Source organism: Notamacropus eugenii, chromosome 3, assembly GCF_028372415.1.
Source record: "Notamacropus eugenii isolate mMacEug1 chromosome 3, mMacEug1.pri_v2, whole genome shotgun sequence".
In the NCBI taxonomy this organism is placed as follows: Eukaryota; Metazoa; Chordata; class Mammalia; order Diprotodontia; family Macropodidae; genus Notamacropus; species Notamacropus eugenii.
The window spans coordinates 306948164-306966046 of NC_092874.1; the positions used below are offsets into that span (position 1 = coordinate 306948164).

Below are 17883 nucleotides of genomic sequence, written 5' to 3' on the forward strand. Positions count from 1 at the left end.
CATATTTCAGGAATACCTTATAACCCCACAGGCCAAGCCATTGTTGAAAGGCCAAATCATTCCCTCAAGGTTTACTTGCAAAAACAAAAACACAAGGCCCTCAGGCATCTCTCAATTTAGCCTTATATACATTAAATTATTTAAAATTCGATGATAAGAATCTTTCAGCAGCCATGAAATATGCTATTGCTATAAAAACATCAAAAGGAACTTCACTTCTAGAAAAAAACACAAATAGAGAATGAAGGAAAACAGGCCATGTGGCGTGATGCAGAAGGAATATGGCATGGTCCAGGAAAAATAATCATATGGGGAAAGGGTTATGCTTATGTTTACACAGGAAAAGAGAAAAAACAGTGGGTACCAGTACGCAGGCTTCGGCTGATAGAAGAGAGAGGCAACGGGAAGAAAATCACAGGGCAAGAGACTGAGAGCAGCAAAGCGGAGAAAGAAGCTGGAAGAACAAATAAGAAGTCTTTGTCTTCAAAATGAGGAAGTTGATTCTGTTTCTCTTAGTGACTCTTGGGGTCGGAGAAAGTCCAACTCCTACCCAGGAGACAAGTGGGGATGCACATCACTGGGCGTTCATCCTGAATCCTCCGTGGGTGAGGGCCATAAGATGGGGTGAAAAGATACCAACACTAGTTGCCATAAACATGGCAGTTTATCATGCATGTTTGGGGGTACAGGTTTTGAATCTATAGGTAAATCAAATAGTTCACAGCCAAGGATGAACTTTAATGGATTGATTGCAGGATTACCGCTCTGTCTTCAAAAGAAGGTTGTTGGACAATGGACTGGTACTACATGGGTTTTTAATAATGTAGCGGCTGATATGACATGGTGTGCAAATATAACTCTGGGACGTGAGACTTTAGCTTATCCAGGGGACTCTAGACTTTTTCGCCTATGGACTTGGGTCATTGAGGGACAAGATATAGATAAAAAACGAGAAATAGGTTTGAGACATAGACCATATTGTACAAAAATGAATGGGGCACAAGACATGGGACAAAAACGATAAGTGATTTCTAGATCTGGACCACAACGTAGCAAGAGAAATGATCCTTATGTCTCCATTTATCGTAATTATTCAGGTTTTGTATCATTTGAAGATTGTCAGTCACATCAATGTCAACAGACTGTGTTATTCTTAGAGCATTATAATGAGAGTCTTACCTCATGTCACAACCTATCGCATTTTAGGCCAGATCGCTATGTCTCAGGATATCCTAGTTCTAGATATGTTACTAACAAGGGTTCTGATACAGCAGGGATTGAACGGGTGATTGCCGCTATTGGGGGGCAGAAAGTACAAAGTTTTGTAGGACCATTTATTGTTGTAAGACCAAACGGTAAAATAATTACAAACCATATTAGTCTTATGGCATGAGTGTGTTTAGGATCCTCTCATGCCTTTATGTGGGATCGTGCAAGTCAGTCTACACTCGTGCCACATATGAATATGACAGGGATATTCAATTTAACTTGTCCGAATTGTTCGGTACATGAATGCATGGGGCCACAATTTGATAAAGGAAGGCTTTACATCATTGCTAGGCCAAAGTATGCACTCACAGTAGTGAAAACACAAGGATGGGATCGCACTCCGGCTGACAATATTATGTCAGTATTAGATCAAAAGACAACAAGTTTGATGAGATTCAAAAGATGTATCTCATGTGTAGTGTTAGGTATAACCTTATTAGCTGAGCTAATTGTTAGTTCTACTGCTCTCGCAATGTCTGTCTCTAACACACAGAAAGTGTCCAAAAGCAAATGCTCTTCATTGATCTCATGCGCAATGTCTCAGAAGGATTTCAACGTCAGGCTCAAATGGATAAGGAATTTTACAATGCTATTCGTGCTTTACAGAAAGCAGTACTATTCTTGGGACATGAAGTTGCATATCTAGAATTACAATCAAAGTTGCAATGTGATTATAGGTACAATACTTTTTGTCTTACTCCAAAACAATATGATGCAACTGAAATGGCATGGGAAAAGATTCGGGCTCAATTACAAGGTGTAATCAGTGATAATATGACCTTAGAGCTCCAGCAATTGATTCAATTGGCAGAATATATCAATCAGGCTTTCCATGAAGACCTACTTCCACATAAAACTGCTCAAAATATCTTAGATTTTTTCCAACATGCTGATCCCTGGCACTCACTAAAAACTTGGCTAATTTCATTAGGATCAGGAGTACTAACATTGCTTATATTAGTTGCTATTATACCAATATTATTAAAATGGATATTGTTAACAATCCGTAATTCCCTCTTCTCCACTAAACGTACCGTGTTGGCTATGAAAGAACAACTGTACCAAAACAAAAAGGGGGAGTTGTAACGGGACGAGTTAGAGCCGACATCTAGACATTTCAGGACGCCACACTGAGGGCCTGCCTAGATAACCTAGGGGCTTGTCAGTAGGGGTGGAACTAGATGGATTCAGGAGGAAGGGTCTCGTCCTTGTTTGCAACGTGGCAGTTCTTTGTTCTGGCTCCGGATGTCCAGTGGAGAAGACACCCATATAAGGAAAGGTGATAGGTGATAGGTCCTACGTAGGGCTTAGGAATGTACTTAGGAATGTACGTAGGTAAAACTATAAATGTATGTGCTTTAGAGGAATAAAACGGAGTCTTCATCATCTTTGTCTCCCGCCCCATTTCATTACTCAGGAGATCAAGGCCTCTTGCTGGACAAGAGCCTTGGGTCGGGGTTAGGGGTTCCCGTAAATGGTCTAGGGGACCCCAACAATTTGTTCCTTATTATTGTTATCACAGATGATGAATATGATAGCTGGAGTGCCTTTGAAGTTAAAGAAGCTTCTTCCTCACAGTAGCCCCCTGAAGTTATGCATGTTTTATTGTTGTATGTTGAAGTCACGCATATTTTATTTTCTTGGCAGATCAGGAAAGTAGGGGCTCAGAGAGTGGAGCTGAATTGGCAAAGGTCACATGGCTGATAGGTGTCAGATCCAGGACTCCATGCTAGGTCTCTTGACTTGAAATGCAACAAATGGTGCTTAATGAATGCTTGTGGCATGGCTAGATGGATGAACAAGTGAATGAATGAATGAATTTTGTAAAATCCACATAGTTCACATAAACTTCAAAGTTTCCCCAAATCCTCATTAATTTCAGAAATATCAGAATTAATTTCAAAATACCATAGCCTTTGGAAACAGATAAAATCCTATGAAAATCAGGAGTGAGAAAAAAATCTATTAATATTGATAGCGAATGTACTTAAAGTTGTATCTATTCAGAATATACAAAGAAGGTGATTTAGCAAGGATAAATTAAATGTCCTGCACTTAGGCTAAAAACCAATCATATAAATACAAGAAGAGGCAAACAAGTCTTGTGAAAAAAAGAATAGAAGTTTTGGTGGAGAGTAAGCTCAACATGAGTCAGCAGAGTAATGTAGCAGTCATAAAAAATCTAAGGTGATCTTGGGCTATGGTCAAAAGAGTTATAATAATGTCTGAGACAGAGTAGCTGAGAGTCCTTCTGGAATTTGTCCTCTTTGGACCACAAATGGAACACTGAATGGATAAATTGATGGGTGGATGAATGAAAAGAAAGCACTTCTACTAAGTATTGGGCTTATAGAACCTGAAAGAGACAACTCCTGTCCTCATGGAGATCAAATCTTTGGAAATAAAGATAGAATATCAAGGGAGCCACAGCCAGGGAGGAGGGTTTTTTTTGCTATGACAAGTCACAGGGATGAAAAGTGAAAAGTTAATTGATATGTAGGTTGCAATACCAATGGTTTTATTGATTTCATTACTGTGTCCAGACTAAGAGAAATAAACATGGAAGGGGGAAGGAGTACATGCAAGACAAGATGGTTCAAAGGATGTATGGAATGAGAAGATGGCACACTTGTGGCCTAGGACTGGGTTATCAATCCAGAAGACTACATCCTAGGATCAATGCTCCAAACATAACTGGCCAAAGATTAGGGGAATGGATTCTTGAAATCCAGGTTCCCATTTTAAGAAGGACATTAAAAAAACAGAAATGTGTCAAGAAGAAGAGTAGGATGGAGAGTAGATTAGAAACTAGGCTTTACGAAGACTGAATGAGAGAGTAAGGACATAGCTTAGAGAAATCAAAACTGATGTCTTCAAGCATATGAAGGGCTGTCATGAGGAATAAAAGTTGAGATTTACTCTGTCTTAAGATGAAAGAACTAAGACCAAGTGAAGAAGACACACAAAGGAGGCCTATAGCTCAGTATCACCTTCCAATGTACTTTAATCACCCCAAACGTTTCATGGTCCATCAGTCAACAAGCATTGACTAAGTGCTTACTCCGTGCTAGCCACTGTGATAATCACTGAGGATTAAAAAATTGTCCCTGCCCTCAAGGACCTTACACTCTAATAAAGGAGCTCACAATCTAATGGTAATGGGGCTTGCCCCCAGGTCTCAAAGTTTACACGAGTGAAGTGTGTCCTCTGACAGTCCCTCCCAAGATGGAGAGACATTCTGGACAGTCTATCACAGTCTACTGATAAATTGTGTGTCTTGAACACAAGAACCAGACTAGGTAAGTTCATGAAGCAGTTGTTGCTAGAGTTGAGACCGGGAACTAATGTTTCGGCCTCAAGAACTCATTACACTGACTATGAAGGCTTGACATACACAACATGTATATCAGCAGTGGAAATATTCACACCAGCAAAATCACGGCTCCTTTAATTGCTGAAGTACGATGCCCCTGACATCAGTTTCCCCATCAATACAATGAAGAATGAACTAGGTGGATATCTGAGGGCCTCTTCAGCTCTGACATTCCATGAAAATACAGTTCTAAAGATGAGCTTTTGACCGATGAAGTTTCAACGAAGAAAGGGTTATCACCAAAAATGTGGACCATCTCCTCCTATATGAGACTCATCCAAAATAAAGGGACTTTAATTGGAAGATTCTTGGTGTGGTAGGGCTCCCTGCTCTGAGAAGCATCCTCGATCAGAGAAGCCTAAGGGGTCCAGCCAGCTCTATGATTCTGTCATTCTAAATCAAAAGTCAACTTGCCCAACCTTCAGCTGATGGCAAAAAAATGATTTCTGGGATATGGGAATGAATTGTCCAGGTGCTTTGTGGTTGTATAGAACAGAGGTTTCAAAATCCAGCTGCTGCACAGATCAAAATTTTGTTTAATTTAATTTTGTTTAAATAAGTAAAAACACAGTACAATGTAGATAATGTTAATTTGTGGTTGACATGTTTCCCACACAGATCTGCTTCTATTTAGGTTTGATACTAGTGGTGTACACTATAGTTAATTCAGTTAATGCATTATTGGGGTGAAATGAGGCTTTCAGGAATACATAATAATTCCTGCTTCTATAGGGTAGAGAAGTACTTTCTTCTCAATAATTTTTAGAAATGCCAGTGAAAGTATTATTGTCTCCATTTTACAGACCAGAAATCTGCAGCTTTAAGACATTCTCAAATACACAGCTAACAAGAGGCAGAGTTAAAATGTGAAGTCAAGTTTCCTAATTCCATACCTATTGTAGGGCCCTTTGCTGTGAATTACTGGACTGTGCCAGTGAAGGGTTAGGGACTAAAGTATTCTGTCTTCTTCTTGCCCAGAGAGTGAGCTAATGTTCAAAAAAGTACCTCTTGAATGTCCGTGGTAATGGACACCGGGGAAGCACAAGCCTTGGGATCCATGGGTGATTCCCTGATTTCACCTGTGATTCCGATGCCCAGGTCTCCCCCGCTAGTGCTTACTATACTCACTGGCAATGAGCGCCGAACCATGAATAAAAACAGGACCATTGACGTTTGGCTCTAATGATCTTGATGCTTTCTGATTCCTCAGGAACAATTGCAATTACACGGTAACAATGTCCCATCACATCGGATTAGTTAGCCAATCTATTTGCTCGACCATTATTTTATAGAGTGATCAACCAGTGGGCCGAGGGAATTAATTATTCAGAGACAAAGAGCTATCTGACATGGGGAGGTGTCACTTAAAAGGTTCAGTTGAGAGAGGCTCTGTGGTGGAGGAGAAAATATACTGGTGTGAATATTAAGAGTCTTGGTTCCAGGTCCAACTTATCTACCAGCACACTATGTGACTGGCAATTGATTTTCCCTCTCTAGACCTCAGTGAAGTCTCAGGCACACTGGGTACATGGAGCTGGATTTTCCTTAAGGTCCAATCCTTGCCAACTCTGACACTGTCTATTCTACATTCTAAGACCCCTTTCAGATCTAATGTTCTTGTTCTTCAGTTTTCTGTTAGAACCTTCAGAATTCTATGTTCTGAGGTTCCTCTGCACTCTGACATTTTGAGTTTTTCTGATACTCTGTCCTGTATGTTTGAGGATACTTCTGACTTCTCACATTCTGTGTTCTACATTCTAAGACACCTCTGAGCTCTGATATTCAACTTTTGATGGTCTAAGTCACCTCTGCCCTCTGAATTCTATATTCTGTGTCTCCTCTCACCTCTGACCCACTTTATCCCAAAGTCCCTCTCTGTTATGACATTCTCTATTCTAAAGACCCTTCCTACTGACATTCTTTATTCTGAGAACCTTGCTGCCTCTGGCTTTCTCTGCATTGAAGTTTATTCCAGCTTTAATGTTCTCTTTTCCATAGTCCCTTCCAGTTCTGATATTATGTCTTAAAGTCCCTCTCAACTCTGACAGTGTCTTGTCTAAGGACCTTGATAACTCTGACTTTCTTAACATCCTAAAAAAAAGTCTAAGAAATGCAGTGTTGTTCAAAAGGCTCTGGATAATAGGTCCTCACACCTCCAAAACCTCTACTGATAAGTGAACTATAACTTCGGGCCAAGGCTGGCATCTAAGGCTTGGGGCCAGTCAAAACTAAGGGGACACAAGCTTATTTTTTGTATATCTATGATCTTGCATAAAGACTTAAACAGATGATCTTGGTCTCAGATCAAGAAAAGGTTCCTTTTCTTAGAAATTTCCCTGATATCAATAGAATAAAACTACATTTTAAAGAAGTAAAAAAAGAAATGAAATCAATGAGCCACATAGCCTCCCTGTGCTAATCACCAGATGATACCAGTGCTCCCTTTGGCCTGACCAACAAAATTTAGTGCTACTTCACAGACATCCTAACCTTAATGGTTCAGTCTTGGGAACAGTCACAACAGACACATAGCTATATAGGACCTTTAGAAATGGAAGGAGCCATAGACATAATGCAATTTCATCTCTTCACAGTACAGAGAAGGAAACTGAGTCTTAGAAGTAAAGACTCTCACAGTTAGAAGGGTCCCCAAAGGTAATTAATCCCGACAATGCCCAAATTGTAATCTTGCCTACAATATACCAGACACTCACTCAGGCTCCATTTGAAAAAAGCTTCAGAAATGGTGAATTCATGAACCAGGCAGCTGATGGATGACTCAAAATTTTAAGAAGTGGCTTTTGTCATTGACTTGAAATTTAACACTTTTCAATCCCCATTCCTCACCTCCCTTCCCCCCCTCACCAATGTCCCTGGGTCTGCCCTGCAAGTCCAAAAACAAACCTAATGAAAGTCCTTCAGTTCTTCCAGGACATGAAGTCAAATAGAATGCTGAATATAGCGTTAGAAAGTTCTTAGTTCATATCTTGATTCAGACACTTCTCACCAGTGTAACCTTGGACATATTGTGTGATCTCTCCCTACTTCGGTTTCCTCATCTATAAAATGGATAATAATGAATAATAAGAGCCATCTCATTGGGTTATAAGGATCAATAATATAATCTATATGAAGTACTTTGCAGACCTTAAGGCACTATGTAAATAATGGTCATTATCATTGTTTTATAAAGAAAACTGTTATGTCTTCTCTTCTTTAAAAGAAAGTGGATACATTTTTGCTGGGATCAGATTTGCAGCTTTTTTCACCATGGCATTCACTCAACTGGCAAGGTGCACATCAGCTGTGATCGACAGAACTGAGGAGTTATCTGAGGCCATAGATCCACTCAGATGTGGAAACAGATCACAAAATGACATGCTCATGGCTTGGTCACCAGCGAAGCTGTGATAAGAAACTAGGATCGCTGCCTTCATGGAGCTCACAGGCTAGTGAGGATGGGGGAGTGATGGTGGTAGAAGGTGACACAAAAAACACCATTACCCGACAGATCTCCCATTCATCCCCTTTGCTTTTCCTGGTCATGTTGCTCTGGTCATGTTGTAAGAATTTGGGGAGAGGTGGGGATAGCCCTGTGAGATCTAAAGGAAAAGATTATTAACTGGACTGATGGGTATGGGAAGCTTCTTAGAAGAAGTGATATTGGAACTGGACTTTATAATATGGCTAAGAATTCAGAGTGAGAAAAGACTGAACCATGAGACCTAAAAACCCTGTGGGAGCTGACTGTGACTTTGGTTAAGTCCCTAATCCTCCTTAAATCTCAGTATCCTCATATGTAAAATGAGGGGCTTGGACTAGGTGGCCTCTGAGGTGCTGTGCAATTCTAGGTCTAGGTTCCTAAGATCCTTAGGTGCTCACATGAAGGTCTGAGAAATTATTTTAATAATGACCCTTAACGATTTCCCAGAAAATGCAGCTCACTTGTACTCCTGCCTTCCATAATATTCATTGCTTGGTCTGCCAGACTGGACAGTTTCTCACTGGTCTCATTTGGAGAGGTACTTGAGGAACACACTGGTTTCTGAGTCGGCAGTCCATGATCCCCCATGTGACCCTGGTGAAAGAGGACCTCTCCCTCTCTGGACCTTACTTTTCTCATTGGTCAAAGGAAACATTGAGCTAGATCACGAGTTCTTAACTAGAGTTCTGTCAGCTAATTTTTATTTTAAATTAATAATGATATTTAAAATGTTTTCCAAGTCACAATATTCTGTATGTTGCTTTACTTGTTTCTAATCATCTTTCTGAGAAGGGGTCCAGAACTCTTGCCAGAACTCTTAACCACCTAGGGGGGCCAGGACACAAGCACGGCTAAGGATCCCTGCTCTCACTTGTTTCTCCATCTCCCCTAAAGTTACAGTCTGTGATCCTAGTAGTGCTGCCCTCAAATCTGAGCACTCCTATTCAGCTCATAGCTTCCCCAACAACTCTCAGGAGGCCCCAACAGCCCATGGAGAAAAGAGCTGGGGGAAGAAGCCAATTCATCCTGATCCACTTTATTTCTAAAGACATTTTTTCCTCTCTGGAAAAAAAAAAATTCATCACTCGCTTTTGCTTTACTTAATGGCCTGTGTGGAGATAAGGGGGATAATAGCATTTTGAAAAATTGTAAAACTGGTGAAAAGTTCAAGTATTTTTAATGATTTCACAAGAATTTAGTGAAATAAAATTGCTGGGAGGAGAGGTACTAACCTTGCCAGGAGGAAGAAACTGGGTCCAAGGTGGGAGGCTGCTCTGGAAATGAGCTACTTGTGCCTGTGGGTATCTCTGTACTGACAGTGAGGCCCAAGGGTGGCTTTCAGGTGTCAAGGAATCCCCTTAGGAGGTAGATGAGAATGCAGACCTATCATCAGAGTGGGGAACATGGGCTGCTGCAGGGCATAGTCAGCTTAGATGCCCAATTTTGGGGTACCAGATTCCATGGTGAGATCACTAACACGAATTCAGGATTTTTTCCCATTGTTCTGCCTTTGGCCGAGCAAGAGCATGCCAACAAATGGGCAGGTGATGCCTTCTGACACCACCTTACCTGGCCATTCCAGGCTGGTAATTAGGCTCCAAGACTTCTCCACCTTCCCAGGTCATAGGCAGCATGCATCCCTTAACTATAGTCTGGCTCATGTTTTTCTTTTCCTCTTCCTCATCAATGCACTAACCACTAGGCTCCTCATCTTAGTTTCTGAGACTCCTGCTGTACGTGAGGAAATCTTCCTAATATAAAATGCAATGCTATTCTTTCTTTTGAACTTATCCATGTGATATGTATGCATGTATGTATGCATGTATATACATACATGCATGCATACCTATACATATATGCACACGTATTTGTATATAAATATGCACATATACACACATGTGTAAAATATATTTACATGTATATGCATATATGTGCATGTATAATATTTATGTATGTATATGTAAATATGTGTGTTTGTTCTAGGCCTTTAGTTTCAATGGTGTAAGAACACCTCCAAAGAAATTTCCTCTACTAAAGCAGGTCAGTGCCTGCCCTGCAACCTAAAGGGAACTGAGGGCTCTAGTGACTTGGCCAATCACTTAACCAGGATGTGGTAAAGGCAGGATCTTCCTGACTCTAAGGCCACCTTTCTGTCTCTCTTTTTTTTAAAATTTATTTTAATTTATTTATTTTAAGTTTTCAACATTCATTTCCACAAAATTTTGAGTTCCAAATTTTTTTCCCATCTATACCCTTCTCACACCCCAAAGTGCCGAGAATTCTAATTACCCCCTACCACTAATCTGCCCTCCTTTCTAACATCCCTCCCTTCCCTTATCCCTATTTTCTCTTTTGTCCTGTAGGGCAAGATAAATTTCTATACCCCATTACCTGTATTTCCTGTTTCCCAGTTGTATGCAAGAACAATACTCAAGAGTTGTTCCTAAAACTTTGAGTTCCAACTTCTCCTCCTTCCTCCCTTCCCACCCATCCCCATTGGGAAGGCATGCAATTCAATATAGATTATATATGTGTAGTTCTGCAAACGACTTCCATAATAGTCATGTTATGTAAGACTAACTATACCAATCTCCATCCTATTCTGCCTCCCATTTTTTTCTATTCTCTCTTTTGACCTTGTCCCTCCCCAAGTGTTGACTTCTAATTGCTTTCTCCTCCCATTGCCCTCCCTTCCATTATCCTCCCTACCCTGCTTATCCCCTTCTCCCCCACTTTCCTGTATTGTAAGATAGGTTTCATACCAAAATGAGTGTGCATTTTATTTCTTCCTTGAGTCAGATGTGATGAGAGTAAGCTTCACGTTTTCCCTCTCACCTCCCCCCTTTTCCCCTCCATTGAAAAGTCTTTTTCTTGCCTCTTTTATGAGAGATAATTTGCCCCATTCCATTTCTCCCTTCCTACCCCTAATATTTTCTTTTCTCACCCCTTAATTTCATTTTTTTAGGTATGATCCCTTCCTATTCAACTCACCCTGTGCTCTCTGTCTCTCTGTCTCTGTCTCTCTGTGTGTGTGTGTGTGTGTAATCCCACCCATTACCCACATACTGAAAAGTTTCAAGAGTTACAAATATTGTCTTTCCATGTAGGAATGTAAATAGTTCATCTTTAATAAGTCCCTTATGATTTCTCTTTCCTGTTTACCTTTTCATGCTTCTCTTAATTCTTGTGTTTGAAAGCAAATTTTCTTTTCAGCTCTGGTCTTTTGATCAAGAATGTTTGAAAGTCCTCGATTTCATTGAAAGACCATTTTTTTCCCTTTAGTATTATACTCAGTTTTGCTGGGTAGGTGATTCTTAGTTTTGGTCCTTGTTCCTTTGACTTCTGGAATATAATATTCCATGCCCTTTGATTCCTTAATGTAAAAGTTGGTAGATCTTGTGTTATCCTGGTTGTATTTCCATAGTACTCAAATTTTTTCTTTCTAACTGCTTGCAATATTTTCTCCTTGACCTAGTAACTCTGGAATTTGGCTACAATGTTCCTAGGAGTTTCTCTTTTTGAATTTCTTTCAGGAGGTGATGGGTGGATTCTTTCAATATTTATTTTGCCCTCTGGTTCTAGAATATCAGAGCAGTTTTCCTTGATAATTTCATGAAAGATAACATCTAGGCTCTTTTTTGATCATCCTGGATCTATTTCCAAGTTGTTTTTCCAATGAGGTATTTCACATTATGTTCCTTTTTTTCATTCTTCTGGTTTTGTTTTGTGATTTCTTGGTTTCTCATAAAGCCATTAGCCTCCATCTGTTCTATTCTAATTTTTAAAGAATTATTTTTTCAATGAGTTTTTGAACCTCCTTTTCTATTTGGGCAATTCTGCTTTTTAAAGCATTCTTCTCCTTATTGACTTTTTGGACTTCTTTTGCCAATGGAGTTATCTTATTTTCTTCAGCATTAGTTTTGGTCTCCTTTAGCAAGTTCTTGACTCGCTTTCATGCTTTTCTTGCATCTCTCTCATTTCTTTTCCCAATTTTTCCTCCACCTATCTTACTTGATTTTCAAAATCCTTTTTGAGCTCTTTCATGACCTGAGACCATTGAATATTTATTTTGGATGTCTGGGATACAGAAGCCTTGACTTTTATGCTTTTCCCTGATGGTAAGCATTGTTCTTCCTCATCAGAAAGGACAGGAGAAGATATCTGTTTACCAAGAAAGTAACCTTCTGTAGTCTTATTTTTTTCCCTTTTTTGGGCCTTTTCCCAACCATTTACTTGACTTTTGGGTTCTTTGTCAAGGGTAAGCTATACTCTGGGGACCTGTAAGATCTCAGTTCCTCCAAGGTGGCACAATCAAGTGTGTACACTGGTCTAGGAGCAACAAGAAACTTTTGTGCCCAGAATTTGTGAGTAGTAGAGTTTCCTTGCAACAATCACCTGGTCCTCCAGTTCTGCCAAGCCAGCACTTGGGGCTGAGATTCAGATAAGCTGCTAAATGCCCCCAAGGGCTTTAGTCAGGGGTAGGGCTGCCATTCAGTGTGATATATTGATCAGCTGCTCAATTCCTCCAGGACCATTAGATGGGGGCAGGGCCACCACACAGAGCTGAAGTATGGATCAGCTGCTCAGTTCACCCAAGGATTTTACAATCCAACAATGGATGGTGGCTGCTGTGGGAGGTACTGCTACCCAATGAGGCCTCTGCGGCCCCTACCTGAGGTTAGAGCTATGGGAAAACCCTGCTCCCTTCTCAGTCAGCTGAAAAAACCCTCTCACTGACCTTTGGAGCCTGTGTGTTGAGGGATCTTCAATCCACCATTACTGCCCTTGGGGATTCTGCCCCTGAGGCCTGCTCTCATCCTCCTCCCAGCACCATGCTGTGTGGCCAAGGCTGGGCTGGGCTCCACTCCACATCCAGTGTGGCAGATTTTTCATGTTGGCCTTTCAGGTCACCCTGGGCTAGAAATCTTCTCCATTTTATTGTTCTCTGGCTTCTGCTGCACTAGAATTTGTTGAGAGTCTTTCTTTACAGATATTTTATGGGCTGTGGGGGAAGAGCTAGTGTATGTGTAGCTTTCTACTCCACCATCTTGGCTCTGCCCCCCTTTCTGTCTCTTTTTATCTGTATACATCTTATAGTTCTTGCAGTCTGCTACCCCCATTCCCAGTAGAATATAAACTCCCTAACGACAGGGTTGGATTTATACACACACACTCACACACATGCATACACATACACACACTCACATACACACACATGCCTCTGGTTTGCCTTAGGATTCTTTGCACTGAGATGAGTGTCTGGTCCATAGAAAGTGTCCCAGTGAATACCAAGAAAGATCTATGGTCCCCACCACTAGACCCTCTAAGATATACAAAATAAATCTCTCATGATAGACACCTGTGGACAAACATCAGTCTCTATTTTATAGGTTGGAGAACCTAGTATCAGAGAGGGTAAAACACTTGTTCAAGCTTACACAGACATGAAGTGACAGAGCCGGGACTGAGACCCAGGACCCATCAAACTCTTGCCTCCAACTCCAGTGTTCTCCCCACTACCTCTCCTTGCCTTTCAAGTACAGTGGAACTATGTCTTACAGCCCCAAGAAGCTGAGAGTTAATTGGAGAAAAGAGGCAAACAGTAAATACAAAACAAAAACAAAAGAAAAAACCCATTAAAAGCAAAAAGAAACAAAACACAAAATCAAACAACTCTATTCAGTGTGTGAGGCAGCTGTGGATAGGTCATTACAGACTTGTTTCTGGAGTTTCTGAAGGTTCTGAGTGGTTCCAGAAAGAACACCTGGGGAAAGAGTCAAAAGCTCAGCTGCAAGTTCCAGACTTGCCACTTACTAATTAGGTACCTAATGAGCTTCTCTTTAGGACTCAGTTTCTCCTTCTCTAAAATGGGATGGTCTCTACTCCAAGCCTTCAGGCTCTATAGCCTTGCCCAAGGTCAAGCAGCTACCATTTATTAGAGAACAGCACTGTGCTCAGCCTGCCTGATTTCAAGTCAAATGTTTCAATGACATGTATTGAATTTGTCAAGGAGAGTTTTTGGTAAAAATATGAGTTATTAATATGGAGGCTTGTAAGCATCCTAAGAAATTATTTATATTTCCATGGAAACCAGACTTGGTTGTAAGCATTTATTTCTTGTGCAAGGCAAGCTCTCTTCCTTAATTTTTCCATAGCTCTATTTAATGCCATCAATAAGCACAGATGGGAATTTCAGGTGGAAACACAAACAAGATGCAAGAAAAAAATAGCATCGAGTTTATCAGAAAGAGAACAAGCTGCTGTTGGAGTAATCTCGTGGGCAGCCTAGTTAGCTGGCTGCTATTCAAAGGTTACCTGTAATGAGAATCAATGAGCTAGGCCAGCAGCTCCGTAATAGAATGCCTTTGAATGGGAAACACAAATCAATTGGAAAGAATCAAGAACAACGTCCATTGATCAACACAGTATCTCTCGGCTTTGGTGGAACAATGGGATGCAGACGTGTTTGCAGGTTTGCTATTACTCTGGGGCACCTTCTCCATTCTGGCTACAGGGATGATGGAGGCTCAGTCAGATCTATTTAGATAGGCATGATCCTCCAATGGTCATGCTTCAGAATGATGATAAGGCAGCAAAGGCCTAAATGTAGCCTTCAAAGCAGAGCCCTTGGTCTTCTTCTACCAAGGGTCCATGAATGACCTCTGGGAGACCTTGCTGCTATCAATGCATAGGAAATACTTGATGCAGATTTATCATCCTAGTTTCCATGCTTCCTACAATGATTTTGGGAGGGATTAATATACTACTTACAGTTTAGACATGCCTCTACAGAACTCTGGTGGATTGTGGAGATGATCCTGGAATTTTGAAGGCTGCTCTGCTAGTCCTACCATGCAGAAATCCTGATGTGTGTAAGCTCAGACACAAACTGTATATCTTCCATTCAAAGACTGGCTTAGTGGCCAAGGCCAGAGGGTCATCTTCAGATGGTTGAGACCCTGGAGGAGGAGATCCTGAGAGTCAAAACTTGATGAGGCATCTCCTCTCTGGCTGCTGAATGAGTGAGACCTGCTTCCTGCCTCTAGGATGATGCTTGTGCTACTCTCTTTGTCTGCTATAATTCTATGAAATTCACTTTTGTGACCCACTTTCTAAAAACAAGTATAATATGTGTATTATTGTATCAGGGAATCCTAAGGAATTCCCATGCTCTAGAACCGGTCCTCTGATCATGCATTAGAATTCCTGCAACGTGGGATATGCTTGTTTGGTGATGAAGGTAGTTCTTCAAAATTAAGACTGCTCCCTGACATTTGCCATCACCAAGGGCTCCTTAGTGTCTTTAGGTACATGCCAGCGGTGATGTTGAGTACACAATGGGGAGGGAAGACAGGTAAGAGATTAAGGAAGAATTTCCTCTGAACTCTCAGCACGAAAATTTAAAAATGTCCTCTCTTCCTCTTATACTTCTCTCTTCTTCTCTCCTGTTCCCTGCCTTCCATGTTTCATTCTTTTCCCTGTCCTCTGCCTCCTTCCTTTCATCTTCATCTTCATTTTCCACAGAGAAAGCAAGGTAACTTGAGTAAAGCACAATACTATTCTAATGCATTCATATACCTTGTTTTCTTTAGTCTTTTACCAATACATGTTTCTTTACCACCATAAAAAGGTATGCTGGAAGTATATTTGCATATATGGATTTAATCTCTTTGGCATATTGGCTTAGTAGTGGTAGAGCTGGATTATAGGTATAGAAGGTTTAGTTACTTTGGGGCCAATTCCAAGTCAATTCCCAGAGAGAATGGTCCAATTCATAGCTCCACCAACAGTGCAATGGTGTGTCCACTTCCCAACATTTGCCATTTTCTTTTTTTGCCACCATTGTCAATCTGAAGAGTGTGTGGTTAGACATGAATAGAGGCTTCATGCTCATGAGGAAAGAGGTCCTAATCCCACTGTCCTCCTTCTTGTAGCTAAACTTAGTTTTCTGTCATGGGAGGATTCAAGTGGAGGCTTGTTAGAAATGTAGTGAGAAGAAAACTGATGACAGTTGGGAGGAGGGTAGAGTGAACTAGATTTCTCCTGGCAGCCCTTCCAATTTATATGATTCAGTAAAGTTTTAAAAATCTCATCAAAGCTGTCAGCATAGTAGGGATGGTCAGGGTCCAGGCTTCACACAAAGCTGAAAATGGGTAGTGGTCCAGGACATGTTCTCCTACTTTGCAACAGAGAAACTCACAGATAATATTGACTGAGAAAAACATTGAGTCAGCCTTCCAGAAGTCTGGAGATAGCCCACACCAAACTTGACCTGGCCGCAGTCATTGTAACACATTACTGACTGTGAACTAGAAGACTCCTGCAGGCCCCACCTTGCTACCTTGGGGCCAATGTGGCCAGAAGGCCCCAGATGCAATATTAAGCTATAAAATTCCTAGCCCACTCCAGGACAGGCCAGATAGAGTTTACTTTCCCAAGGTCTTTGGGAGAATGATGCCTATGGCACTAGGGATTGCCAAGTAAATGAAGTGGTCTCAGTCCATCAGCATTCCCAAAGGGAGCTCAGGAGGAAACTCCATTAGCTGTGGCCTGATTGGCACAGGAAACAGTTTTATGTCCAGAACATGGGAGAAAATGTTCAAGACAAATTTATCTTAATACGGATTTATTATGTCAATGCAGTCTGCACTGGAATTCTAAGTTCATAACAACTGAGAAGAGGGGCATAAATCTATCAAAGAGGGAATTAATAAAGCATGGGGTGATGAAAAAAGTACCAAACTACGAGGCAAGAGACCTGGAGACCTACCACTGATTAAACATATGACCTTGGCCAAGTCTCCATCTACCCTAGGCTTCAGTTTCCCTACGTGTAAAATAAAAGGGTTTGGCTGTATTCTCTAAGGCCCCTCCCAGCTCTGAAATTCTCTGTTCCAAACTCTCCCTCCATTCTCTGACCTTCCTAGCAGTCCACCCTCACCTTCTTCACCAATCCATGCCTCTGACTGAGCCCTGTCTAAGACAGTTCAAACCTCCTTCAGGAAGAGAGCTGGTTTACTGCACCTTCAGTAACTCAGTATTCTGCCTCCACCCTCCACAACATTCCTTTCTATCTGACACATCTCCAGGTACCTAGACTAATACATTCTGATGGTTCTCTCCTGCAGTACTTTCTCTCTGCCAATCAGGCCCCACACCCAGAAGCAGCAACCCTGGCAGAGCCTGCCAAGACTCCCTGGCTGCAGAGGCCTTGCCGATGACTTTGCCATGCGGTGCTACGATTTCTCTGTAATTAAAAGGCACTGAGAGGGGAGTTAATTGCATTAATATGGATCCCCACAGATGCTGTGCCCAAACAAATGTGCATTGGACAAAAGGAAAAGTCCTGTTCCCACAATTCATCTCAACCTCCCCAAAACTGACATGGCCAATCTGAAAGATGACTTGGGTGCAGTTTCAGGCAAGCGGCAGCCAAGAAAAAAGATGGAGACCTGCAATGACACCCTGAACAATGTGGGATGACGTGAATCAAGGCACAGGAAACCCATTATTGTTGGTCTAGAAAGTGTCAGGGGTGAGGGGCAGCTGGATTCCCCCTGGGGAGACCCGGCATGTTGGAGTGAAAAGAGGGCTGAGTTTGGGAGTCACTAACACAGGGCTGCTTACACAGAATAGCTACAAGGAGGTCACTCTCAGCCTCTAAGTTACAGACATGTTGATTCACGTTGCTAGAGTATGTTTCACCCCAGGAGCTCTCTACACCAATGAAATCACAGGTTGAAATATTTATTTTTTT

The 17883-nt window shown here is 41.3% G+C and overlaps 1 protein-coding gene across 4 annotated transcripts in view; it reads right to left on the reverse strand.

Moving 5' to 3' along the window:
* TAFA5 (TAFA chemokine like family member 5) overlaps positions 1 to 17883 on the reverse strand; it is a 598737-nt gene that overhangs the window by 139842 nt on the left and 441012 nt on the right. The window lies entirely within an intron of this gene.